Source organism: Pinus tabuliformis, chromosome 7, assembly GCF_031772625.1.
Source record: "Pinus tabuliformis cultivar Carrire ecotype Pingquan chromosome 7, CPIR1, whole genome shotgun sequence".
NCBI classification, from domain to species: Eukaryota; Viridiplantae; Streptophyta; class Pinopsida; order Pinales; family Pinaceae; genus Pinus; species Pinus tabuliformis.
The window spans coordinates 1307175544-1307203438 of record NC_142293.1 but is presented as its reverse complement, the minus strand read 5'-3'; the positions used below and the strand labels follow the sequence as shown (position 1 = coordinate 1307203438).

The 27895-nt window shown below is 35.6% G+C and overlaps 2 pseudogenes; both read right to left on the bottom strand.

The window, feature by feature from the left end:
- Nucleotides 1-217: 217 nt before the first annotated feature.
- Nucleotides 218-16442, bottom strand: LOC149252327 (magnesium-chelatase subunit ChlH, chloroplastic pseudogene; annotated as a pseudogene).
- Nucleotides 16443-16709: 267 nt separating this feature from the next.
- Nucleotides 16710-27895, bottom strand: part of LOC149252326 (magnesium-chelatase subunit ChlH, chloroplastic-like) — a 32024-nt pseudogene continuing 20838 nt past the window's right edge.

Sequence of the window (27895 nt, the reverse complement as noted above, 5' to 3'; positions counted from 1 at the left end):
AAGATGATCCTATCTAGCAGGTCCACTCACAAGTGAAAACCTATTCAAGGAAACCATAACATCGATAAGAGATTGCTCCATTATTAGATCATACAAGAAACACTCTATAGGGTTGGAAAAATCTAACTCGCATGAAAATATTGGCACAAACTTTGCACCTCTTGCAACAGTCACATAGTTACCATCATCACTAGTAATAATGTGGCTTCTTTGAAAGTTAATGCCAAGGTTCCTTTCTTCCAAATCCAAAGAATGAACCAATCATCTCTGCAACATTGACCACTTGACCTCTCTTGTTTATTGTCCTATCAGGAAATTTAGAGATGGCCGCTCAGGCTACTTTTGTTATCTGCTCTAACAACTCTACATCTTTAAGGATTCTTCTATCATTATTTCTATAAAATATTCTATATTTCGGTATACTTCTTCTGCAAGAATCCCTAGAAAATAATAGATTTCGTCCTCATGTATATTTAGGGCAACTGTGTTATATAGAGTAGCTACAACTTCCATTGCAGTAAGCATTTGTCCAATAACATGCAGGCCATAGGCTAACAATCGAGATTATATCTCCATGATCTTACTATATAAAAAATCCCTCTCTTTAGCTAGAAGTTTTGTACCTTCCTTAGGAAAGGCAACATCTTTGTCAAGGTTGCATTGTTTACCAATACTGATGATATTGTTGACTATCTTTGTGCCCCCTCCACTCTCCTTTAGTGAATGGTATGAAGCTATGAGCTCACTCAGAAATTTTGAATCTTTGTATAAGCTAGCATTCTCTATTGGAGGTTTTAGGTGAATTATTTCATTGCCATAACTATGGCATTTGGCTATAGTAGCTTCAGAAGGATTGTTTGCAACATTGTAGTATATGTTGTGGATATTTCCTATCAAACTATCTGGGAAATAGAAATCACTCATCCCCACTTGCTTTCGAGGCATAAATTCCATGGATCCATGAGTTCCAAAATGCAAGATAACATCAACCTTACAGAACAATACAAAAAATTATAAATCTAGATAACCACATTGCATTGCCTTGTGTGGTGCTCAACGCAGATGCTCGCGTTCTAATTAACAAGGCTAGAATTGAGTGTCAAATTCATAGTATGACTATTGAGGATCAAGTTATTGTGGAATATATCACTCGGTACATTGCAAGTCTCCAACAATAATTTATTTACTTTTATTTTTCTCATAGATGAAAACTTTAGGAATAGCTGTATGTTAAGGCCTTTGAGAATTGAAATTCTTGTACATTTTTACAATAAAGCCTTTTAGAATTTAAATTCTTATACATTTGTAAGGTAATACCTTTGAGAATTGAAATTATTATACATTTGTAAGGTAAGGCCTTTGAAAATTGAAATGCATGTACAATTTTATTCACATTGTACACTGTATACAACATAACATGACTAGACATAAATAAAGCAGGAGGGTAAAAAAGTTATAAAAGGATTACTGGCTTGTGGGAGAGGCATTATTTTGTGTTACTATGATTTACTTTGATAGCTAAACAGAAAACTCAAAGAAATGATGATAGAAATGCAACTGTAGAGAGAAAATAAAAGAGAATCAAAGTATTGAAGTTGTAGCAATAGGCAAACATTTATGGAAATTTTGAATAGGAAGCAATGTTTACTTTTCCTCCTCAAGGGGGAATCTTCCAATCGAGTAGAATTCCAATACAAATTAATCACATGGAATCCTATGGAATAGCTTCTATTGTTGGAAAATGTAACTATGTTTGATCTTCAATAATGTACTTGAGTCGTTATGTAGTGAATGCCTTGATAGACATGTATGAAAAATGTGGGTGTATTCATAAGGCAACTAAATTGTGTGAGAAAAGGCCTCATTGAGATATAGTCTCATGGAATGAAATGATTGCAAGATATGAAATGCATGGCTATGGAAAGGAAGCCCTCAAAATCTTGAAAAAATGAACCATTGTGGGATGAACCCGAATCATGTGACCTTTGTGTTTTATTTGGATGTAATCATGCAGGTCTAGTTAATGAATGCTATAAATATTTTAACTACATGAGAAAATGTTATCAGATCACACATGTGATGGAGCACTATATATGTATGGTTGACCTTCTTGTCCGAGCTAGGTGCTTGTATGAAGCACAAGAATTTATCAATAAAATGCCAATAAAACCTAATGTAGTTTTATGGAGTTGTTTTCTTGGTGCTTGTAAAATACATATTAATATGAAGTTAGCAGAATGCATGGTAGAATGCCTTTTTGAGTTGGACCCTAACAAAAAAACCTTATGTGCTTATCTCAAATATTTATGTTGCACTTGGCAATGGGATTAACATTGAAACGTACAGAAAATTATGAAAGATAGAGGCATAAAAAAGACTCCTAGGTACAGTTGGATCGAGATCAATAGACAAATACATTTTTTCATTGCAGTAGATATATCACATCCATAAACAGAGGAAATATATTCAATGTTATCTTGGGATATGAATGTGGTTATGTATGTTCTTGACAAGAGGTTTGTACTAAATGCTATGAAGGAGGAGGAGGGGACTTCTTTTTTCTACCACAGCGAGAAGCTGGACATTTCATTTGGGTTGTTAAAAACATCTCCTAGAACAACCACTCGAATAGTCAAGAACCTCCAACTATGTGGTGATTGTCACTCTGTAGTCAAGTCCATTTCCAGGATTTTTGCCAGAAAAATCATTAAGAGCGATGCAAACTATTACCATCATTTCCCTAAGGTGGGGTGGCTCGCTCTCCTCCTTTGATCCAGCCTTTGAGGTTTCCACGGAAGCTTTCAAATGTCTTATGGAAGCTCCTTTCTCAAAAACAAAAGATCCATAACATCCTCCAAATGATGGTTTTTTAAGAAATGGAATAATTTCTTAAACTCATTCAATCAATCCAAGGAGAAAAGAACTTCATTGCTACCTCTAAAATGTACTCTTCAAAATATAGATTGAATTATTAACTACAAACCCCAAAGTTACTTGAGGAAATCACCCATTGTCACCTTGGTGATCATCCTTCTCTCATAAGGCTAGCTCTCCTCCATCAAAAGGGAGGAATCCATGATAATCCTACAGATTTGTACTTCAAATGCTAAAAAAACAGATTTGAAAAATGATATTGGTTTTTTTTTTAAAGATTTAAAATGGGAAGTTAGGAAAAACTTAGTGCCTAGTCACTGACCTATAGACTCTATGCAACAAACAAAACATTAAAATGTTGGAAATAATACTGAGAGGGGGGGTGAATTAGTATTAGTCAAATCAATAGTCTTTTTCTTTTCATACTCAAATTTATATACGCTACTTCAATGAAGGTAACTCGTGTGTACACATAACTGTATTTAAGGCAACCAGCGTATATCCAACAAACTTATGATTCCGTTAATTCATCATATTTTGATCTTTAATCAGTGCATCAGTACTTCATTAACCATATAAACAGTAACCATGTGCAGTAATATTAGAACAAACCATCACACATAAGAAACACACATGAACACCAAGATTTAAGGTGGAAGCCGAATGCGGGACAAAAACCACCTGCTGTTGTCTTCTTTTAATATAAGAAAAAAATGTTTACAATATTGTACTGGTGCAGACTCATACCAGTATGCAGGAACCCACCTGTAGAAGGCTACAACCTTCTCTTGTTCTCTAGCTTCTACTGGAAGGGAGCTACAACCCCCTAGCTCTTGTACTAGCTGATCTGTTTACTAGTACATAGGCATCGACCTACAGAAGGCTACGACCTTCGCTCTTCCTCTAGGGACCACGTTTCATAAATTTTCATACTGGATACTCTTGGAACACAACACCATAATCCAAAAGCCACGTTTCATCCAATTTTCATACTGGACCCATCAACAACATTGAAACTCAAAATCAATTGCCACTGCAATACAACTATCAAATACATCTGCATCAACCAATCATTGAAACTCAATCATCAATCTCTGAATCACCCAAAACTGAATCACTGAAAGCCCATCATCACTGAAGCAAATCACAATCACTTAATCTGAACATTCAGAATACTGTCATCAAAACATAGTCATCGGAACATAGAGCAAAACCCAAAACTCTACAACAACAACCAGATCCAACAACAACTTCAAATGTCATATTCCATAATGTATATGCTACTTAGATGTGTCGAACCAGCGTGTATACACGCTTTTATCAAAGCCAACCAGTGTACATATCTGCAAATATTAACTCATAACTTTGCAGCTATTCCAGACTTCCGTCATACCTAGATCATAACATTTATAGAATAAAACATGCATCAGTAATTCAGATCTAGACCACACATGATCAAAGCACATAATGATAATTCATTTCAGGCATTAAGATCCTAATCCATCGTTAGATCTTATCCCTCATAAACCGATAAGGTTCATCCTTAGTTTAGATCAAGCAAATTACCATAAGCCCATAACCTGCATACTTCATAAGATATTCAACTTGCACACCTGGCCTAACGATCTTCTCCTCCTTATATACTCTTAGGCCTTTCTCAATACCTTGGACCAAAAATGCTTAGGATCAATACCTTGGACCAAATACCTAGGGTCAATACCTTGGACCAAATACCTTGGACCAAATACCCTGGACCAATACCTTGGATCAAAATACCTTGGACCAAATACCTCGGACCAAAAACTTGGCTTTCCAACATGTACGCGCTTTTCCTCTTGTGAAAGTGCGTGTGTATGTTATACGCTCCTTTTGTTTTGTAAACCCGCGTGTATACACTTTCTGGACAAAGTGAACCATCATATACTTCTCTTTCCTCATTCTTTGGAGTCTGATATGTAATCCTTTGTTGTTGACCTGCTGCACTGTGAAATGTCATCTGAGTGAGTTGCCATCAAGGACAACACCTATCTCATAATGCCAACAATCTCCCCCTTTGGACTTGATGGGAACAACAACACCAAGACACTCTCCCCCTTTTACATCAAGGGCAAAGGGCGGACCAAGATATTTTCTCCCTTTGACATACATTATGCTATCCATGCTCCCCTTGGGTACATGATGAATTCTCTAATTGAGCTCCCCCTTTATACATGTTGAGATGCACTAGACCGTCCATGCTCCCCCTGAGCATGTGCAGAGTCTGGAAAAATATTTTTCAAAAGAATAACATGACTCTATAACTCAACTAAGTGAGTATTATCTTCCTATCAACAATGACTCATAAATACATCAATCTCCCAACTAAGTGGGGATACACCAATTTTGACTCATTCACCCAACCAAGTAGGGATATACCAAATGTTTATACATGACTGAAATAGAAATTATTACATCATTATTTCCATGCATAGTGGGGTTACAAATTAGGTCTTTTCATGACCTTTACATCAAATGATGACATTTATAACAAGGACCAACAATCTAAACAAGACCATGATAGTCATCAGCAACTATCATACACCATATATGATCTGCACCATCAGCATCTGTCAGCAACATCAAGATCAATAACATGTATGTGTACATCATCAAAAGAATCATCTGAATCAAAACAACTATGTGGATCAAGCAATATAAGCATCTTCAAGTACCAAGATCTTCTAACATAATGCTAACAATGCATTATTAGAAGCATATGCTCCCCTTGAACCTATGCCAACTATTCATTGTCAGATCTGATCATTGCAAATATCAGTGAGAGTCATCAAGGCATCATCATTAATAAGATATACATCAACTTTTTAACACCTTATGAGCACCAACACATTTCCACATATCATCAGCAGATTGTAACCATCATCAAACAGAGCAGATAAGTGACTGAACCATATCAGACTCCTTTTCCTGAGTCTGTCCCGCTGCTTTTTCTTCAAAACACCATATATGCGACTGTGCAGCTTCTAACTCGCGTATATACACAACTTCTCTTCATAATAGCTGCGTATGAAAATTGGAATACTGAAGTTTTACACTTTCATCTTCCCCTGGGTCTGTTATATCTGTAAACTGAGCTATGCCACATCTTTCTGACAACAATTCTGTCTTCTTCAATACCTTGGATTGTGATGATGTATGCTCCTTTTGGTATGGTGTCTGAAATTTTCTCATGCATTCCTTTAATTTATGTCCAAAATTTTTACACACATAGCATCTTACATGTTTCATATTCCTTCGATTGCAATCAATAGCTTTGTGACCAAACATATTGCAAGAAAAACAATATCCCTTAAAGTACCTGGAACCTAATGATCTTTCTGTGTGATCGTCTTGAACCATTCTACTTCTGCATCTGGTTGTAACATGTCCAAAATTATGACATATAAAACATTCAACATTATTCATCAAAGGAAATGATTGATTATCACTTCCATAGTTAGGAGTAAAAGATTTTCTTTGAAGATTTTCTTTCCTTGATTGTTGTTGGGGTTGACTTTTTATCTCCTTGTTGAGAATTTCAGATTTTTCATTGGAGTTCCTTACCTTATCTTGTGAGCTAGATTCACCTTCATGAAACCAAGACCAGTATTTATAATGGGCGAACATTGAACTTTGATAATTTCATCTAATGTTTCTGATCGTTTAGAAAATCTAAGATTCAGAGTCTTTGTCTTTTCAAGTTCTTTTCTTAGACTTACAGCTTCACATTCTAATACTTCACTGTATTTGTCTTTTTCAGTGAGTTGATGTCACTGTGTTTATGATTGTATCCTTTTACACCAAACTAATTTTAAGTTGACTGATTTCTTTAAGGAAATCTTCCTTTTCTAAGGCATTATTTTCATATGCCATGAGTAGTTTAATTTCTTGATCATTTTCATCATTATTGGACAAGCCATCACTATCATCATGAGTATAATAACTTCTATTACCTTTTGCAAACATCTTTCCTTTGACATGAGGGCATCTAGCAGTGTAATGACCAACTCTACCATAAGAAAAGCATTTGAAAGGTAGCTTAACTTTGAACCTTCCAGAACCCCATTGAAGCTTCTTCACAAAATTTACCTCATCTTCTTCTTCTGAAATGTGTCTTGATTCATTGTGTTTTTCTTTTTATTTTCCCTTTGCTGATGCTTTAAATGCGACTTCTCTCATATCTAATGGACCTCCTTTTCTCATTTCAAAAGCAGTTAGGATTCCGTGAAGTTGCGTCATAGTGATATTCTGAAGATCTTGTTTTTCTTCTATGGCAGACACTTTTGACTCAAATTTAGCAGACAAAGATCTCAAAATTTTCTCAATGACTTTATTTATTCACCCATATTATTCATACAATTAAACACCTCATCTATACGTAAGAAGTAACTAGCTATACTCTCATCACGATGCATCTTAAGTGTTTCATACTGAATTTTGAGAGTTTGAAGCTTAGCACGTTTTACCCGAGAGTCTCCATCGTAGCTCTGAATGATTTTGTTCCATATCTCTTTGGCTGATTTGAGCTGCATGACTTTGAAAAATTCGTCACTGAAGCAAATCACAATCAAACAATCTGAACATTCAGAATACTTCCCTCAAAACACAGTCACCAGAACACAGAGCAGAACCCAGAACTCTACAACAACAACCAGATCCAACTGCAACTTCAAATATCATATTTCATAATTTATACACTACTTAGATGCGTCGAACCAACGTGTATATGTGCTTTTATCAAAGCCAACCAGCGTACATATCTACAAATATTAACTCATAACTTTGCAGCTATTCGAGACTTCAGTCATACCCAGATCATAACATTCACAGAATAAAACATGCATCAATAATTCAGATCTAGATTATACATGATCAAACCACATAATGATAATTCATTTTAGGCCTTAAGATCCCAATCCATCATTAGATCTTATCCCTCATCAACCGCTAAGGTTCATCCTTAGTTCAGATCAAGCAAAGCACCATAAGCCCATAACCTGCATACTTCATAAGATATTCAACTTGCACACTTGGCCTAATGATCTTCTCCTCCTTATATACTCTTAGGCCTTTCTCAATACCTTGGACCAAAACTACTTAGGACCAATACCTTGGACCAAATACCTAGGGTCAATACCTTGGACCAAATACCTCGGACCAAATACCTTGGACCAATACCTTAGATCAAAATACCTTGGATTGATGCAGGAGCATTCATGCCTAGTCAGTAATGTGATGGCATGATCAGATGTTGTGACTAACAAAGGTTTGGAAGACAGGAGTTTAGTTAATTTTATTTATTTTAATGTATGAGAGCGTTTATTTATTGAAAATGTGAGAAAAAGGGTATAGTGGCTAATTGATCCTCCTTGTGTGGGGATTAGGCCAAAAAGTTAGATTTATTTGGTTTGAATAGGATATGAGGAATTTGAAAGCTTTATTTAGCATTTGTTTAGAAAAGGGTGGAGTTGAAGAGATTCTCTAGGAGAGAGAGATTTCTGGATCTAAACCAGAATTGGTTCATGAATCCACTTTTGTATAAATTGTGATCTTTTTGTATAATTCAGAGGTTGGATAGGTTTGCTAGAGGAGTTATAGGAGCTAGAGGAGCTAGAGTTAGTGAGAGAGAAGCTAGAAGAGCAGGGATGTGATTCTAAGCCTACAGGTAGATTGTAATTAGAGCCATTTACATGAGAAGATCAGGCCAAAGATAGAGAAATTGTATAATTAGGTGTTTATATATATACTGTGATTGGTTCTAAACTGTATAAGTGTGAAATTCGTGTATTGAATATTATGGTTATGTAGGGATTAGAGTATTCTGTATAATATACGTGTGCAGGCGCAGTCCAGGAAAAACACAGAGGAGAAGAATAGAGAGGAATGAGATGGGTCATTGAATCCATTTGAAGAACCAAGTAATGTTTTGGAGGGACATTAATTAAAGAACCTGCCACGTTAAGCTCAGGAGGGAGTCGCATCGCATAATGGCGGAAGGATGAGGGAAACCAAAATAAACCAAACCACTGAGAAATTGTTGAAGAAGTGGTGTAAAAACCAAGTGAAGAGAAGTGAAGCGCTAATGCTCATCAACCATTAGATCTTTACGATCAACGATCAGGATTAGATCACAAGAGCAGAGCGGAGTTTAATATCGCATTGGTGGAAGGCGGTTTCCATAATTAGTAAGCGGGATATCGGGCGGCACTAAAGTGGTAAGTGGTATTTAGGGTTGGTCACCCGATACCATTCATCGATCGACACGTAGTAGCGGAGGAGAGAGGAAAAACCGCTTTATCGGGTGGTTAATTCTCGTGCTACTTGTCAAACCAAAATCATCGTGGATTGTTGGATCCATTAAGTGCAGATCAACGACAGAGGATCGTCAAGTGACTTTTGGATCGGACAAAGAGATCAACCATTGGATTGAAGTTGATTGAACGGTGGAGAATTAACCGCATATCGCAGAGTTGAAGGGTCTATCGACAGTGTAATGGAATGCCGTTATAGCGATAGCCGATAATCAGAGATCAAATATCGGAAAGGTTGAAAGGATTGGAACGATTAAAGAGCGGACCTGACAGAGTTATAGTGATGGGTGGATAATATTTGAGATCCTACGTTATGATTTCGGCAGTAGGTTTTCCTGTGTATTCCTTTGTATTCCGATAAAGTTGTATAGTTGGGTTTTAAGGCCATACTGCATCAATAACGCTTCCGATAGATGATTGTGGGCATAACGATAGGTCCACATGGGAGATATGAAAGGATTTTAGTCAGCTGGCATCATTTTCATATTAGAGCTAGCTCAACACTCTGTAAAGATTGGTTTGGAAATTGAATTTTAGTTCCAGCATATGTATAATTGCATTGAAGTGAATTTGATACAGATGGGGATCAGACTGCAAAGCACATTGAGATCAAAATGGGGAAACAGTGAACTTCTGATGAAGGTCTGGAAAGAATGTTGATTTTGATAATTTTGTAGAGATGTGGTTTGAATGTCTAAAGAACAACAAGGGATTGAAATTTCAAAGGAGAAGATGCTTTCCTTTTAGGAAAATGAAATTTCCATGTAAGTTGATTGAATGATTGGTTTGATTTAAAAGATAAATTGAAATGAAAGGTTTAGAAGCTAACGTTGAATAGAAGAGTGGTTTGCTATGACATTGAAGTCATTTAAATGATTTGAAGAATTTTGTGAAAACTAAGAATGATTGAAGATTGCTTAAAGCATTGTTGAAGGCAATGATATTGATGATTGGCATAACAGAGATTGGATTCAATAGAGCTGAAAAGAGAGTCATTACAAGGAATGAATTTTGGAATTTATAGAAGCAAGACAGGATTTTCTTAGAAATAGGTTATCAGAAGGAATTGATAGTGTCCGTCATGAATTGGTAAATATAATTGAAATTCAGATCTAATCTTAATTGATCTTGAAAGCTGAAGAGTCCATTATGAAAAGTAAAATGGGAAATAGTTGTTGGCTATATGGAGTCTTTTGAATGGAAAGTCTAAATGAAATAGTGAACAGATGAATCTTTTGGCAAATATTTAACTGATGGAATGGGAATTAGTTTTATGACATATTTGAAGGAAAAGTTGCAGGTTTAAAAGGTTACTTTGATGTATCTTGAGATAAGATTGTGCAAGTGAGTGGAAGCAGTAGAATTGTTGAAAGATATAATGAATTGTACCAGCATCATAGCATATGAGCTATGTTAAAGAAGATACAGAAAGAAGAACTCTTAGATGAGTAAAGGTGACAGTACCTGACAGTAAATGAAATTACTAAATGAAAGAAGGAAGTGAGAAATTGAAGATGCAGAGCCTAAAGCAAGGAGTGTTCAAGAGAAGATGAGAACAACTTCCAACTGTGGTTGGGTAGAAGTTGTTGAGGTAGCTCCACAATTGTGATTGTGGATAGGAGATAACAATTCCAGCAAGAGGAGTGCTGGGTAGAATTGTTATTGAGTGAAAGGTTCGAGGAAAGAACCAATAGGTGCCAAAAGGCTAGACTCAGGAAATTTTGGTGAGGCATGAAGGATACTTGTTACAGGTGAAATGAAAAAGGCTAGTTGCAGCTCACTAGTGAACAAGGAAAGTTCACTAGAGGAGGAAATGGAATTGACTATTGATAACTTCATGACAGGGGTATAGAGGAAAGTCAGAAGCAGAGGAAAAAGAGTGTTGAAGTAGTTGGACTCAAAGGAATGAGTAAATAAGAAAGGAACATAGAGTTGGCTAAGATGAAGATAGAACTCAGTCGTTTCAAGAAGCTGGTATTGAAAGGAATTAGAGAAAAGTGGAAACAAGGATTTTATGTGGGAAAAAGAGTTAAATGGCCTGTCAGAGAATTGTTTGCTAAGAAATTAATACTTCGAACAGATGAGAATGAGAGGAATGTGTTGGTAGCATCCTCACAGACAAGAAGATCTCATATTTTTGGGATTAACTTTTTCTGTGAATGTAAAATTGCAAGTATGAAACCTAATGAATTTGAACCTATATATGAAAAGGTGAAAGAGGTAGAAGCAAGAAAAACACAAAAGGAGATGCATAGATATTTCAAGACTTCAATTGGTGGAGGAAATTAAAAGGTATGACTGAATGGTTGTGTCTTTTCTTAGTAAAAGCATATTGGATCATATTTGAAGGAATTTTAGCATGGATAGAAGATCAATGGGAAATGGAAATAGGAAAGGAATCAAATGCATTGCAGATTTGTGAAGTGACGAAAAGGAAAGCTGACACAGAGAACTTAGTTGAAGAAGTTAAGTCAAGGAAATCTTTGAAAGATCAAACTCTATTCAGAGAAGAGGAAGAGACATTGTTGTCTTATTTGGATAAACTGAGTGTTGGAGGAAGTTTTGTAGAACAGAAAGGTATTCTACAAACCTATGATGAAGTTGCCAAGCATAGTCAAGAAGCTGCAGTCCCAGAAGTTTTCTTTGATGAGGAAGAGATCAGATATGTTGAGGAAGAATTTCTCAATAACTTAGTGAACTATCAGAATAGTTCAGAGAAGCATGAGGATCTGATCATTGAGGCTTCAAATGAAGAGCCTTGTATTTTTGAAACTAACATGTTTTGTATGTTTTCAGGTTTGACAGGTAATGAAAAACAATTGGACAATGTGCTTATGCATGTTGATGAAGAAGTGAGATTACTAGAAGAGATGGCTGAAACAGAAAGATATTTTGAGCATGTATTTAATAATCTTGAGAATGATGGTATTGACAGGGAAATTGTCATGAATAAAGAAGCTAAAGAGAAGCAAATGAAAGTCTGTGATGATAACCAGAACGAAATATCTTCATTAGAGAATAATAATGAAAGTATTATAGAAATTGTGAAGGAATATATGATGATGTTGACAGATCAAGAATTTCAGGAATTCTATGATTTTAAAGTGGATTATTTTTATGAATCTGTAAACCATGAAGAAGTCTTAGAAAACCAAAATTTTGTTTCTGTTGTAGGAGAAGATAAAACAACATCATTTTGTTGCAATGGTATAAGTATAGAAGATGAAAGGATACTTCACAATCATATGCTCCAAGAAAGCCTAGATATTGAATTGTTGAATGATAGTCTTGTGTTAGAACAAGGAACACCATATAATACAGAGGAAAGTATGGAAATGAAAATTGATGACAATTTCATAACTTATGCAGAAGGACAGCATAAAGATTTGATGGCAGAATCATCTATGGAAAGTGAAAACTATAGTTATTTTGAATTTGACAATTGTGATGGAAATTATTTTTTATACAGGAAGGAGGAGTCATATGCAAATGACATTCTTATTGAATATGAAGGAATTTGTATTTTTATAGAAAGATATTTAGATGAACTTAATAACATAGAGGAAAGGATTATCTTTAATGATAATTGAAGGGAAGCTGTAGAATACAAACAACGGTTTGTAAATGACAGAGATGAAGAAGAATTGGAATTTTTTTTTATAATTTATATGGTAAAGGAGAATGTACAACAGATAGATGTTAGAGGAGTTCAGTTAAGAACAAATGGTAAGGAGGAAATTGATAAATTGTGGAAGATGAAATCAGTGAAGAAGAGGGACAGTAAGGAAGAGAAATTAACAAACGGAATTTGTATCAGCAAGGAAAGAGGACAACAACAACATAAGGTTTGGAATCCTGGAGGAACAGAAGTGACAGTGGTAGAAGAATTGAATTAGTAGCATCATGAAAGTGATGACCAGTTAAAAGGTAAAGTTTGAGATACTGGATGATCAACAAAAGAAACACATGACTAGGAGGTCATGAAAACTTTCAACTTTGGGAGTCTGATGTAGGAGCATTCAGGCCTAGTCAGCAATGTGATGGCATGATCACATGTTGTGACTAACAAAGGGTTGGAAGACAAGAGTTTAGTTAATTTTATTTATTTAAATGTATGAGAGTGTTTATTTATTGTAAAATATGAGAAAAAGTGTATAGTGGTTGATTGATCATCCCTGTGTGGAGATCAGGCCAAGAAGTTAGATTTATTTGGTTTGAATAGGATAGGAGTAATTTGAAAGCTTGATTTAGCATTTGTTTAGAAAAGAGTGGAGTTGAAGAGATTCTCTAGGAGAGAGTGAGAGATTTATGGATCTGAACCAGAATTGGTTCATGAGTCCACTTTTGTATAAATTGTGATCTTTTTGTATAATTCATAGGTTGGATATGTTAGCCAAAGGAGCTAGAGTTAGCGAGAGAGAAGCTAGAAGAGCAGGGATGTGATTCTAAGCCTACGACAGATTGTAATCAGAGGCCATTTACATGAGAGGATCAGGCCAAAGATAGAGAAATTGTATAATTAGGTGTTTATATATATACTATGATTTGTTCTAAACTGTATAAGTGTGAAATTCGTGTGTTAAATGTTATGGTTATGTAGGGATCAGAGTATTCTGTATAATATACGTGTGTAGGCAGAGTCCAGGTGAAACACAGAGGAGAAGAATAGAGAGGAATGAGATGGATCGTTGAGTCCATTTGAAGAACCAAGTAATGTTATGGAGGGACATTAATTAAAGAACCTGCCGAGTTAAGCTCATGGGGGAGTGGCATCGCATAATGGCGGAAGGACCAGGGAAACCAAAATAAACCAAACGACAGAGAAATCATTGAAGAAGCGGCGTAAAAACCAAGTGAAGAGAAGTGAAGTGCTAATGCTCCTCAACCATTAGATCTTTACAATCAACGATCAAGATTAGATTGCAAGAGCAGAGCGGAGTTTAATATCGCATTGGCGGAAGGCAGTTTCCATAATCAGTAAGCGGGATATCAAGTGGCACTAAAAGCAGTAAGTGGTATTTAGGGCTGGTCACCTCATACCATTCATCAATCGGCACGTAGTAGTGGAGGAGAGAGGAAAAACCGCTTTATCGGGCGCTTAATTCCCGTGCTACTTGTCCAACCGAAATCATCTTGGATCGTTGGATCCATTAAGCATAGATCAATGGCAGAGGACCATCAAGAGACTTTCGGATTAGACAAAGAGATCAAACGTTGGATTGAAGTTGATCGAACGGTGGAGAATTGATCGCATATCGTAGAGTTGAAGGGTTGATGGTTGGTGTAATGGAATGTCGATATAGCGATAGCTGATAATTGGAGATCGAAGATTAGAAAGATTTAATTGATTAGAGTAATCAAAGAGCAGACTTGACAGAGTTATAGTGACAGGTGGATAATATTTGAGATCCAACTTTATGCTTTTGGCAACATGTTTTCCCGTGTAATACATCCGATAAAGTTGTATAGTTGGGTTTTAAGGAAACAGTTCATCAATAATGCTTCTGGTAGATGATTGTGGGCATAACCATAGGTCCACATGGGAGATATGAAAGGATGTCAGTCAGCTAGCATCATGGACCAAATACCTCGGACCAAAAACTCGGTTTTCCAACATGTACATGCTTTTCCACTTATGAAAGTGTGTGTATACATTATACGCTCCATTTGTTTTGTTAGCCTGCGTGTATACGCTTTATGGACAAAGTGAACCAGCGTATACCTCTCTTTCTTCATTCTTTGGAGTCTGATCTATAATATTTTGTTGTTGACCCACTGAACTATGAACTGTCATCTGAGTGAGTTGCCATCAAGGACAACACCTGTATCATAATGCCAACATAAAATTGATGAATAAGGTGCAAGTCATGAAAAAACAACCAAACAACAAGTGTTATCAGTCAAGAATATATCCAATAAATATGTAACATTGCTATCTCCTAATAGATGGAACAATTGAAGGCAATGTGCTCCCCCAACTTGATCTCTTATTAGTCACATAGATGAAAATTCTCTTTGAGGTGTGTGATTCGGTGAGCTATCTCAAACCAAATCTAGTGGGAGCCCACTCTAAATGAACTAACGAGAATCCTAAGGTTGTGCATCCAATGTATATTAGTATAGATATGCTTAGCAATAAGAATCACTTAGCTACATAAAGAACTCAAAATAATAAAATGACATATTCAAGCTAACATCCTCAAGGAGGGAAGTCCAAGTGATTTGGATTTAGCTTGTAGATATTGTCTTTAATATCCTAGGTTAACTCTCATTTAGATAATAGGAGCTGACCTAGAGTGTCTAAAGATTACCTAAAAGGGAAAGTCGACTTATAGAAATCGCCACTAACTGAAGCAATTAAGGAGAACTCACAACAATTAAAACGAGGAGTCTATTAAAGAAATACCCTAAAAGACACCTAGATGATAGACTGAGGAATTGAATGTTTGTAGCAGATGAAGCATCATAATATAAGGGTTTAGAATCTCTCTATCCTAGCCCAATCAACCCAAAGCAAGCTAGGTCCCCAGCCCTTGAAGCCATAAAGGGTCATGGCTCTAATGATCATGTCCAAAGAGGTGCATCTTGAAAGAGATATCCTAGAGCACTATCTCTTTAGCTAAGAAAACCATATACCTTTTAACTTGGGGCTACAAATCATGCCTCAAGCTAAGCTAGACTCCTAAGAGCTAACCCCCAAGTATTTGTAGGCTGTAATAATCGCAATCCCATCCCCTCCATCGTAACAATGGTAGTCAAAGAGAGAATTTTAGGACATGACGAAGATCATAACCTTGATCTCACTAAGTTCAAATTTCAACTATCAAAGGTCACGAGAGTTGGATAAGGCATCAATTTGTCTCTACAACCCCTTAGGCGTGGTGCCCAGAGGATCATTTTGTTGATTATATATATGATAATATTTTTAGTAACATTGATTCTATATATTTATATGGTACCATGGCCCTTTTTTGGCATTCTGACATCGATGTAATTATAATATGATTTTCAAAATAAGGTTAACAATTTTAGATAGATTATATTGTTAACATATTATCTAATTTATGAACTTGTTGAAATACTGTTCAGAAAACAATGAAATGTACCTGTGCTTGCAACACGGCCTGAGAAAACAATCAGCTCCAAACCACCATTAGGCTCAGGAAGAGAAACTTGCAATGCAACTTGAATTGGGTGCAATTCCAAACGCTGATAATCCATTCCTATATAGTCTGGAACATTAATGACAAGGCCACAATGTAGGGAACATCAAGCTTGGAAAAAGCTTGTGTAGCACAAGGATGATCCTATCTAGCAGGTCCACTCACAAGTGCAAACCCAGTCAAGGAAACCAAAACATCAATAAGAGATTTCTTTATTATTAGATCATACAAGAAACACTCCACAGGGGTGGAAAAATCTAACTCACATGAAAATATTGGCACAACCTTTGCACCTCTTGCAACAATCACATAGTTACCATCATCACTAGTAATAATGTGGCTTATTTGGAAGCTGATGGCAAGGATCCTTTCTTCCAAATCAAAGAAATGAACCAATTATCTCTACAACATTGACCACTTGACCACTCTTGTTTTTTTTCCTATCAACAAATGCAGAGATGGCCCCTCGGGATGCTTCTGTTATATGCTCTAACAACTCTACATCTTTAAGGATTCCACTATCATTATTTCTGTAAATATATTCTATATTTCAGTATACTTCTTCTACAAGAATCCATAGAAAATAACAGATTTCATCCTCATGTCTATTTAGGGTAGTTGCATTAACTAGAGTAGCTACGAATTCCATTGTAGTAGGTGGCTCTCCATTAACATGCAAGCCACAGGCTAAAAATAGAGATTCTATCTCCATGATATTACTATATACTCTACCCACTACAAAATCCCTCTCTTTAGCTAGACGTTTTGTACCTTCCTTAAGCAAGGCGACATATTTGTCAAGGTTGCATTGTTTACTAGTACTGACGATATCATTGACTATCTGTGTGCCTCTTCCACTCTCCTTTAGTGACTGGTATGAAGCCATGAGTTCACTCAGTAGTTTTAAATCTTTGTATAAGCTATCATTCTCTGTTGGAGGTTTTAGGTGACTTATTGCATTGGCATAACTATAACATTTGGAAATAGTATCTTTAGAAGGATTATTTGCAACATAGTAGTATATGTTGTAGATATTTCCTATCAAATTATCTGGTTAACATACATCATTCATCGCCACTTTCTTTCCAGGCATAAATTCTAGGGATCCATGAGTTCCAAAATGCAAGATAACATCAGCCTCACACAACAGTATGGAAGATTGTAAATCTAGATAACCACATTGCATTGGGTTGTGTGGGGTTCAAGCAGATTCTCGTGTTCTGATTAATAAGGCTAGAATTGAGTGTCAAAGTCATAGACTTACTGCTGAGTCTTGTTACTATGGAATATATCACTCGATACATTGCAGGTCTCCAACAGAAGTACACCCAAAGTGGTGGTGTGAGGCCCTTTGGTGTGTGCACGCTCATTGTAGGCTTTGATCCATATACAGGCGCTCCTTCTCTTTACCAGACAGATCCACCTGGTGCATTTTCAACATGGAAGGAAAATTCCATAGGAAGAAATTCAAATTCTATCGTAGACTTTTTAGAAAAGAATTACAAAGAGACAACAGGGAATGAAACTATAAAGGTTGTAAACAGAGCATTATAGGAAGTAACTTTTCACTCTAACTAGATGATAGGGGATCTGGTAAATATTTTGTTCACTTTTGAGCACTGTTCAAGCTTCAGGTTGGAGGCATGATTCATGCTTTTTCACCTTCACCATCTTGTTGGGTGTGGAGCCTAATTATCTTATGTATTCAAAGGTATTGCCGCATTGGACCATAGTTCACAATGGGGTGGCAACACCAGCCATAAAATATTCGCTGCAGGGGGGGTCTAGGGGGGACGACTGCGTCCTTTGGGAGCCCCCCCTGGCGGGGGGTTTGGGGGCAGCGCCCCCAAAGCTAAAAATAGGTGTTAAATTTCCTTGTAAAATGTTGTAATTTCGTAGTCAGTATGGGTTGTCATTAGGCAGAGATCTGATGGTAGAAGTTATGTTTAATTTAGGGTTTTTTTCCCTAGAAGGCAACCCCTCGCTATATATGAGGGAATTGTATTGCGTCTATGTAGATCTGTATTCTGAGTGAGGAAGAGAGAGGAGATTGAGAGCGAAGAGGGAATTACAGTGGATCTTCTATAGGTTGTATCTCTTGAGTTTGCTGGATAATATAAAAGGAAGGACTGGCTGTTTCTCCATGGATGTAGCCCAAACTGGGTGAACCACATATACCTGTGTCTATATTGTTTTATGCATTTTCTGTGTTTATATTTCTATAATATTTTATGTGTTCCATTGCTCTGTAATATATAATTTACTAACACATCTTTCCATTGCACATATATGTATTAATTTTCCAAGCATGAGATTGTCGCTATTTTGAAATGGTATTCTTTTTTATTTTCCTTTATCAGTAACATATTGTGATTTAGAGTTATGTTTATAATATATATATATATATATATATATATATATATATATATATATATATCCTGATCCATAATTTTAGTGCTTGTTCTATTTTGTATGATATATTATTCCCGAGGTATTGTCTTTTTAGATGGGGCATTCGATATAAGGGCTTTGAGCATTCATTGTTTGGGGTTTTGCACACCTTGACCCTTAATTTATTTCTCACTCTGAATTGAAACTTGTTTTGGTTCATGTAGACATTCATTGTCTGGGGTTTTGTACACCTTAACCCTTATTTTAGTGCTCACTCTGAAATGAAACTTGTTTTGCTTCATGTAGACACAAAGAACTAGATTGATATGACTAAACAATTGACACCCCTTTCAACATATGGACAATTGTATTCCAAAACACTATTAAAAACTCTTGATTATTTCTGAAACAATGTAGCACCAAATATATCAAGATATCAACATTTATTTTTCACTGTTGATGGAACAAAAAGGATTTTAAATCAAATTAACTATCAACGATTCAATTAGTTTTTTCATTGCACACTGATCATCAATTTGGACCAAACTAGTATCTTTATGTTTGATCATTTTTTGCTAGGAACAAGCTAGGACGATAAGTAGAGTATGGCCTACAATTAGCATAGAGGAGTACAACCACTATATGAGACATCAAATAACAAATTTTATTTGAACTTAAGATGCCTTATCCTTTTATTTTTAAGCTGGAATTTATTTACTTTTCTTTTCTTCAGAGATGAAAAATTTAGGACTAGCTGTATGGTAAGGACTTTGAGAATTGAAATGCTTGTATATTTGTACTTTAAAGCCTTTGAGAATTTGAATGCTTTTGAATTTGTAAGGTAAGGCATTTGAGAATCAAAACGCTTATACATTTGTAAGGTAAGGCCTTTGAGAATTGATATGTTTGTACAATTGTGTTCACAATGTACATTGTATACAACATAACATGACTAGACATAAATAAAGGAGAAGGGTAAAAAAGTTGTAAAAGCATGACTTGCTTGTGGGAGAGGCATTATTTTGTGTTACTGTGATGTAATTTGATAGCTAAATAGAAAAATCAAAGCAACGATGACAAGAATGCAATTGAAGAGAGAAAATAAAAGAGAATCAAAGTATTGAAGTTGTAGCAATAGGCAAAAATTTATGGAAATTCTAAATAGGAAGAAATGTTTACTTTGCCTCTTCAATGGTGCAACCTCCAATTGAGTAGAATTCCAATACAAATTAATAACATGGAATCCTATGGCATAGCTTCTATTGTTGGAAAAAGTAACTATGTTCGGTCTTCAATAATGTACTTGAGTCATTATGTAGTGAATGCCTTGATAGACATGTAAAAAATGTGGGAGTATTCATATGGAAGCTAAATTATGTGAGAAAATTCCTCATCGAGATATAGTCTCATGAAATGAAATGATTGCAAGATATGCAATGCATGGCTTTGGAAAGGAAGCCCTCAAACTCTTTGAAAAAATGAGCCATTGTGGGATGAACCCAAATCATGTGACCTTCGTGTTTTATTTGCATGTAATTGTGCAGGACTAGTTGATGAATGCTATAAATATTTTAACTACATGAGAAAATGTTATCAGATCACACCAGTGATGGAGCAATATATATGGTGGAACTTCTTGGCCAAGCTAGGTGCTCGTATGAAGCATAAGATTTTATCAATAAAATGCCAACAAAACCTAGTGTCGTTTTATTGAGGTTTTTTCTTGGTGCATGTAAAATACATAATAATATGAAGCTAGCAAAATGCATGGTGGAATGCCTTTTTGAGTTGGACCCTAACAATCAACCCTTATGTGCTTCTCTCAAATATTTATGTTGTAGCCGACAGGGGGATTAACATTGAAACGATAGAGAAAATGATGAATGATAGAGGCATAAAAAAGAATCTTGGGTACAGTTGGATTGAGATCAATAGATAAATACATGTTTTCCTTGTAGCAGATAGATCACATCCACAAACAGAGGAAATATATTCAATGTTATCTTGGGAGATGAAGGTGGTTGTGTATGTTCCTGACAAGAGGTTTGTACTAAATTCTATGAAGGAGGAGAAGGGGAAATTTTCTTGCTGCCATAGTGAGAATATGGCCATTTCACTTGGGTTGTTAAACACATCTCAGAGAACATCCATTCAAATTTTCAAGAACCTATGAGTATTTGGTGATTGTCACTCTGCAACAAAGTTGATTTCCAGGATTGTTGCCAGCAAAATCCTCTGATCCAGCCTTTGCGGTAGCCATAAAAGCTTTCAAATATCTTGTGGCAACTTCTTTCTCAAAAGAAAAAGATCCATAACATTAGCCAAATGATGGTTTGTTAAGAAATGGAATAAGTGCTTAGACTCATTCCATCAATCCAAGGAGAAAATCACTTGATTTCTACCTCTTAAATATGTGCTTCAAAATATATATTCAATTATTAACTACAAACCCCAAAGTTACTTGAGGAAATCACCCATTGTCACCTTGATGATCATCCTTCTCACATAAGGCTAACTCTCCTCAATCATAAGGGAGGAATTCATGCTAAGCCTACAAATCTGTCATTCAAATGCTAAAAGAACAGATTTTCAAAATGATATTGTTTTTGCTTTTTAAGATTTAAAATGGCATGCTAGGCAAGACCTTGTGTCTAATCCAACTCAAAAAGGCATTCCACCATGCATTCTGCTAGCTCAAAAAGGCATTCCAACTCAAAAACGGTTGATTGTTAGGGTCCAACTCAAAAAGGCATTCCACCATGCATTGTGTAGACTTGCATACTTCATTCAGAGCATGTCGTGCTGAATTAACTGGTGATGAAAGATGCACCTAAAAATAACATTAAGGGTCTAAATAAGTGGGATAGGAATGAGTAGTCTTAGTAGCATGATATTATATCTGCTCAGAAACATAAGCAGTGGAGGGGGAGGAAGGGTCTTTAGTTTCGATAAGGAAGGGATTTTAGTTTCGAGAAGGATCTGTAGTTTTGATCTAGTTAGCCAATCTATCGATTCAATCCTCTTATGCTTCGACTTGATTGTTGATCTGTGGATGCTTTCCCTGACTATTCTCCTGCCCAACCATTATTATCATGGTTCTTGGTTACCATTTTTAGTTTCTCAAAGAACCAATTCAAAAGAAAAGAAAGATATTTGAAAAATGTGGAATTGAACAAATGAACCATGTCTCAAAGTGCTCAGAACCTGATAAAAGTCCACCCAATTTTGGCAGACAAAGGTGAAAATGTTGTTATCATTATGTGTTCCAGTTTGTCCTCCAAATTCTTCTAATTTTTCTTCCAATTTTATTAGCCAAGCTTTTCTAATGTTTTTTTTCAAATTTGTCTGCCAATATTTTGTAATTGATTATATGTTGTTTATATGTAGTTATTTATTGGTTGATGTTGACAGATAATTTTTATTTTTATTTTTCAAGTGGCATAATATTATTAAGGATTATTTTTAAGTGGCATAAAATTATTAAAGCTTAATATATAGAGGTAAGGGTTGGGTGAATAAAAGGGAAAAAGATGGATTTAAAAAAGATTTTTCTTCTAATTAGAACATAGATATGGATATAGCATAAATGAACTTAAATTAATGAAATTCTAATTATGTATATGAAAATAGGAGAGCTCATTGTAAAGGTTTTAGGTGTCAACATAATACTCATAGATTTAAATGAAAAATATGATTAGTATTCCAATTACATCATGAAGAAATATGTCAAGATGAAGAGGAATTGATGTTAAATTGTATTTATGCTAGTGGGGAAAATATATTGTGTTCAAATGAGGTACATTACACAACACTTTTCCCTGCCAGTATTCTTAATAACACATTTGACCAAGTTGTAAGTCCACTCTCATTTTGAATAATTTTTCACACTTTGAATTTAATTCCCTGTGAATGTGATGAAGGATATAACCCTGAATATTCTAATAGACTCCATAGCTATAATCATCCATTGATCCAATAAAGAAGTGTTTAAGGAAGTATAATCTTTCAACCAATTGATAACAACATTTAAATCCCCTACCACTTGTAATTTTAGATTCTTTAAGCGACAATTAAAATGAATAACATAAACGACTAATTTGTATTATTGTAGTACTTGTTAGGTAGTCGTATTTTTGTTCCTAGACTAAATTAGTCATTCATATTAGTCATTTTTACTTGTATTACTTATTAGCTAGTCGTATATTTTAAGTTGAGACTAAATTAGTCATTTATGTTAGTCATTTTTATTTGAGTCACTTAAAATTATTCATTTTTGGTAGAATTTCACTTGGAAAAGTTGTGGTGACTAACTTTTCTAGTCACCTAGTCACTAATTTCTCATTTTCTAGTAGTGGTAACAATGGATAGCAAGACAAGAAGAAAAAAAGGAAAATAAGAAGAAGGGATCTCAGAAGAATAATTCTTATCCCAATCAAATCCATCCCCCTAGTGTTGAAGTGGCTAACCATCAAGAGGATAAACTAGAAATGAAAGCACGAGAGATTGAAATGTGATGCAACAAGATAGATCTGATGATGAGCCACCCATCTAATGGGATAATGGTGATTTCTTTCTTAGTTATGGATTATATAGTTATGATGTTATCCATGTAGAGTTGAACACTCAAGGTCATGAAGGTTTTGATATAATAGTGGTGCTTCAATATGAACTTAATTCAGCCATGGTTGTAATCAATAATCTAAATGTTGAAATAGAGAGGATGACAATTGGGTGTAGAGATCAAGAAAATTTATTACATATTTTTTATGAGAAGGAGAATGAGCTCAGGCATGAAGCCATGGGTCTCATGACCAAGTTAGAAGAAGTGAGAAGAATTAAGGATGTGATGGCAAATCAACTAAAAGATAGAGAGGATCAATGTGGAAATCTTGAGGCTAAAATTGTCTCAATAAGGAAGTAGTTAGAAATGAAAGACACCCAGTTAAAAATGAAGAAAAGAATTAAGGTAGTGGACAACATTCTAAGTAGTTAAATATATCCCTTGAACAAATAAGGTCTTGGCTTTCACAAGGGAGAGTCTAGGTCATAGGTAGGAAGAAACAACAATGGAGCACCTAAAAAGCTTGTAGCAGAAAATGATAGAAATGTGAGCAACAAGAAAGGTAGTAAGCAATAGAATCAGTAGTCAATAAATGAACCAAGAAAAGCACCAATGTTAAGAAGATTGTTTGCTCCTAGAGAATAATATGGAAGAATTAAAAGGAGGATTAATAACCCCTTTACCCCTTTGATGGATGAGGTTGAACGCTACATTTCCCATAATTTTGAACATGTTTTAGCTAGCTGTAGAAGCAGATTGTTTAGGTCGAATCATCAGAGCATGCAATAATTTGGGAAGAAAAAGAGACCGACAACCTTCAACTATACAAGGCAATTTTATTCTTATTTTGTTTCATGTAACATGTTTTTCCACAAAGAAGTTGATTGTAGATCTTAATCATGGAGTAAAAGTATGGTTAATGCAAAGCATAGATTTAGTGTGAACAACATAAGATATGATATTTTTTCCTCATATCTTGGTCATGTGAGATGTTACATTTGTGATGATATTGGTCACATGTATAGAGACTATAATCTATCCGGATTCTCAAGGAAAATTAGGCAAATGGAGCAACTTACCTAGAGTAGGAATAACAAGAAGCTAGAAGTGAATGCACATATCAAGAAATGGCTTACCAAGCTGTGGAAAAAGAAAGACGAGCAGCAAGTGAAGTGTGGTGTCACTCTATGGATACTTAAAGAAAATGAAAAATGGTACATAGACACCATATGTTCCCCTTGTATGTCAGGAGACAAGAGAAAATTACTCTCCATGAATAAAATCAAAGGTAGTCATGTTATTCTTGGAGATAATGGACCAACCAAGGTGTTAGGAAAAGGTAAGGTAAACCTTGGTGATACGAAGACAAGCACAGTTGATGTGTTTTTGGTTGAAGGATTACAACATAATATCTTGAGCATGAGTTAGATGGTTGATAAAGGAAAAGAAGTCATCTTCAAATCCAAAGGTTACAACATTAAAAATGAAAGCTCCAAGAGAGTGATTGCAAAAGGAATCAAGACCCTAAATTATGTGTACATGCTGAAGGGAAGAGTATGTAGAAGTAAGAGATTGAAGATAATCTCTTCCTCTTTAGATTTTGAGTGAGAGAAGCTAGTACCTGCTGTAATCTATTATTCTCAGATTTATTCACTTGAGAACTACAAAATAGAAATGTGAGGCTTGTCTAGTCTTAGGCAGAGCGTATGGTAGAAACATGGAAGCTTGAAGAGGAAATGAAAAAAAAATGTAATAGAAATATGGTGTGATTGAGAGCCTAATACTAAGATCAGGTTGGTAGGATCGGTAAGAAGTTTGGAAGGTGCATGAGCTCATAGGGAGATGTACATTTTTCTATGGTATGTTGAGCTCATGTGGTTGTTACACATGTTGTAGTCATAAGTGAAAGGCATATCTTTCAACCATGTATGTAATTGTTCATCATTTGGGAAATTGGCTATGTAGACTTTGTTTTAGACTTGTGTACAAAAGAATGTACATTAGCCATATGTATGTACTTGTCTATGATTTCCATTTTGGTTGAATAGCCCTTGGTTTGGCTATGCATAGGTGAGAGTCATTTGTTTAGGGATGTGTAGTAGTGAGCTATATGTTTCATCCTTGTATTTTAATTATTAAGCCATGTACTCTCATTATTTCTCATTTGGTCGTATTGGTTGTGAGTCCTTGGCTTGTTGCGAAGCCTATGGTTTGTTGTGTAGTCTCTTGCATGTTGCAAAGAAGCATGAAGAGAAACAACAAAATTTAGTGAACAATAGCCATGAAGAGTGGCTTGTAGCCCGAAAACATGTTCAAGGGAAGCATTTTCAATAGGAAGAAGAAGAGTATTTCCATATTCATTGCTTGGCTGAAAATGGTGTTGTTTGCAGAAGGTTCAAGAGTGAGAAACAAATTTTCTCTTGGTTTTTAATGCCTATTTTGAAGATGTGTTATATTTGGTCATTTCTTTCACATATGTCATCATAAAAAATTGTGTGTCACCATGGTGTTCTAGGATTTTGGCCACCCTTTTCTATTGATGTCCAAGGGGGAGAATGAGACTAGTAACTCGTGAAGAATGAGACCAACCAGCCAGCAGAGAGTCAAGGCTAGTAAAGATCAGTTGGTAATGTGATTGTAGTGTTTCCATCAAAACCAAAGCAGGAGATTATTGGCAGCATGGTGTTGGAATTGATGTCAACGGCTGAGTCAACTAGTAATGGGCATTCATGTATATAACAATAGGATGTACTTGAACATGGATTGGTGCATTTTTTTATGTGTTTTGGTGCTTGAAATGATGCTTAGAGGTGTTATGTTACAACTGCTGATGATGTGAGTAAATCTGGGTGGAGCATATTTCAAAAGTCAAAGTCTTTAATCTATATGTGGCTCTTGTGTTAGAAAAGTATGTATACATGTGGATGTCATGAAGAAAAATTGTGTACATTATCTTGTGCGAAAAAATGAAAAAAATTTAGCTTTTCCCATTATTTTTCCCATGGAAATTTCCCATGGTATTTGTGTGTGTTGAACTGACCTAGTCTATGTTGATGAGGTCTCCAAAGACAAAGTGGAAGGAAATTAATGAATAATGATTTAGTCCAATTTGTGTCTGGGAAATTGAATTTAAATATCTATGTTTTGGAATTACCATAGGTTGGATTGAATGAAAATGTATATATTTATGTGTGTGATATGAGTATGTAATGATGTGGTTAGATAGATCAATGACAACCTGTGAATGACGTGTGCACTTTTGTGAAAAATTTGACCTGCATGTGATGATGATGTTGTAGCTAAGACTGATGTATTGTTGAGTGTCTTGTTGCTCTTGATATGGAGATCATAATATTTATGTAGTTTCAATGGTGTTTTTGTAGGGAGTATATTGCTGAGCTAGTGAGATTGTATGGGAGAGTGTGTGCTGATTTATTGTCAATCTATGTGATAATAGACATTGTATGTTGCTATTATTTGAGAATATGACTGAGTAGAGTATTCTACTAGGTGTTATTAGTGAGTATTGTGCTAGTGTTGGTGTGAGACAAATATTATCCTTTGAGCTTATGATCATAGTCATGTATGTATGTTGCTATGATTTATCAATAACCTGTATTGAGTAGAGTTGTTGATATGCTTGAGGTTAAAAATGAGAATGTGTTTTTGAGTGGTTTCTATCGTAGAGAGGTTTTGGTATTGTTGTTATTATACTAGCTAGAGGTGGATCTAGTTTGAAAATGGATGAAATAGTTGTCCATAGTGATTAGGGTGTCAATTCCTCTAGCAAGTACAGGCTTGCAAAATTAGCAAGTGGATCTACCGGAAAATGTATGAAATCGAGGCGCAAAGTGAATTGAATGTTGGTGCCTTTAGGGCAAGTGGTGGCTTTATAATTAGGGATTAGTGGCCTCCTTTAGGCAGGTGCCTAAGAAACTATTGCAGGTTGGTGCCTCTAGTAGATCGGTGTTTGCGGTGTTTGTAAAGCCATTTGGGAGTGGGCGCTTCCAAGTAGGTCGGTGCCTGCAGCTTATTGGGGGTTGACGCCTCCAACTGATGGGTGTTTGTAAATAGTTGTGGAATTTAGTGCTTCCATCATGTTGTGGCCTGGAGTGAGTAGGTGCTCACAGATATCACAAGTCAGTGCTTGCACACTAGTGGCTTCCAGTGGATGATTTCAATAACATTTTACATAAAGAAGAATAATAAGACAAAGAATTTGATGGTTTTTGTCCTCGAAGAGTTTCCACCTAGTATTTGGTGTCTATGTGTTGATGGTGTTTCCTTGCAGGTTTTGTTTTATAGACTTCCCTCATGATTTACTTGTACATGTACCATTTGATGTTCATAGTTTATGAATGTATTATTTGTTATTGGTATATTTGGTATTGTTGGTTACATATAGTGCAACTCATTATTTGTTGTTTCAGATAACTGTTAAACTGAAATTGGGTGAGAAGTCAGATAAATATAATCCTGAGCATGAAAAAAGGTAGAATACTTTAACTAGTGATCCATTCTACACTATATTGATTCACCCCACATCTTAGTATAATCAA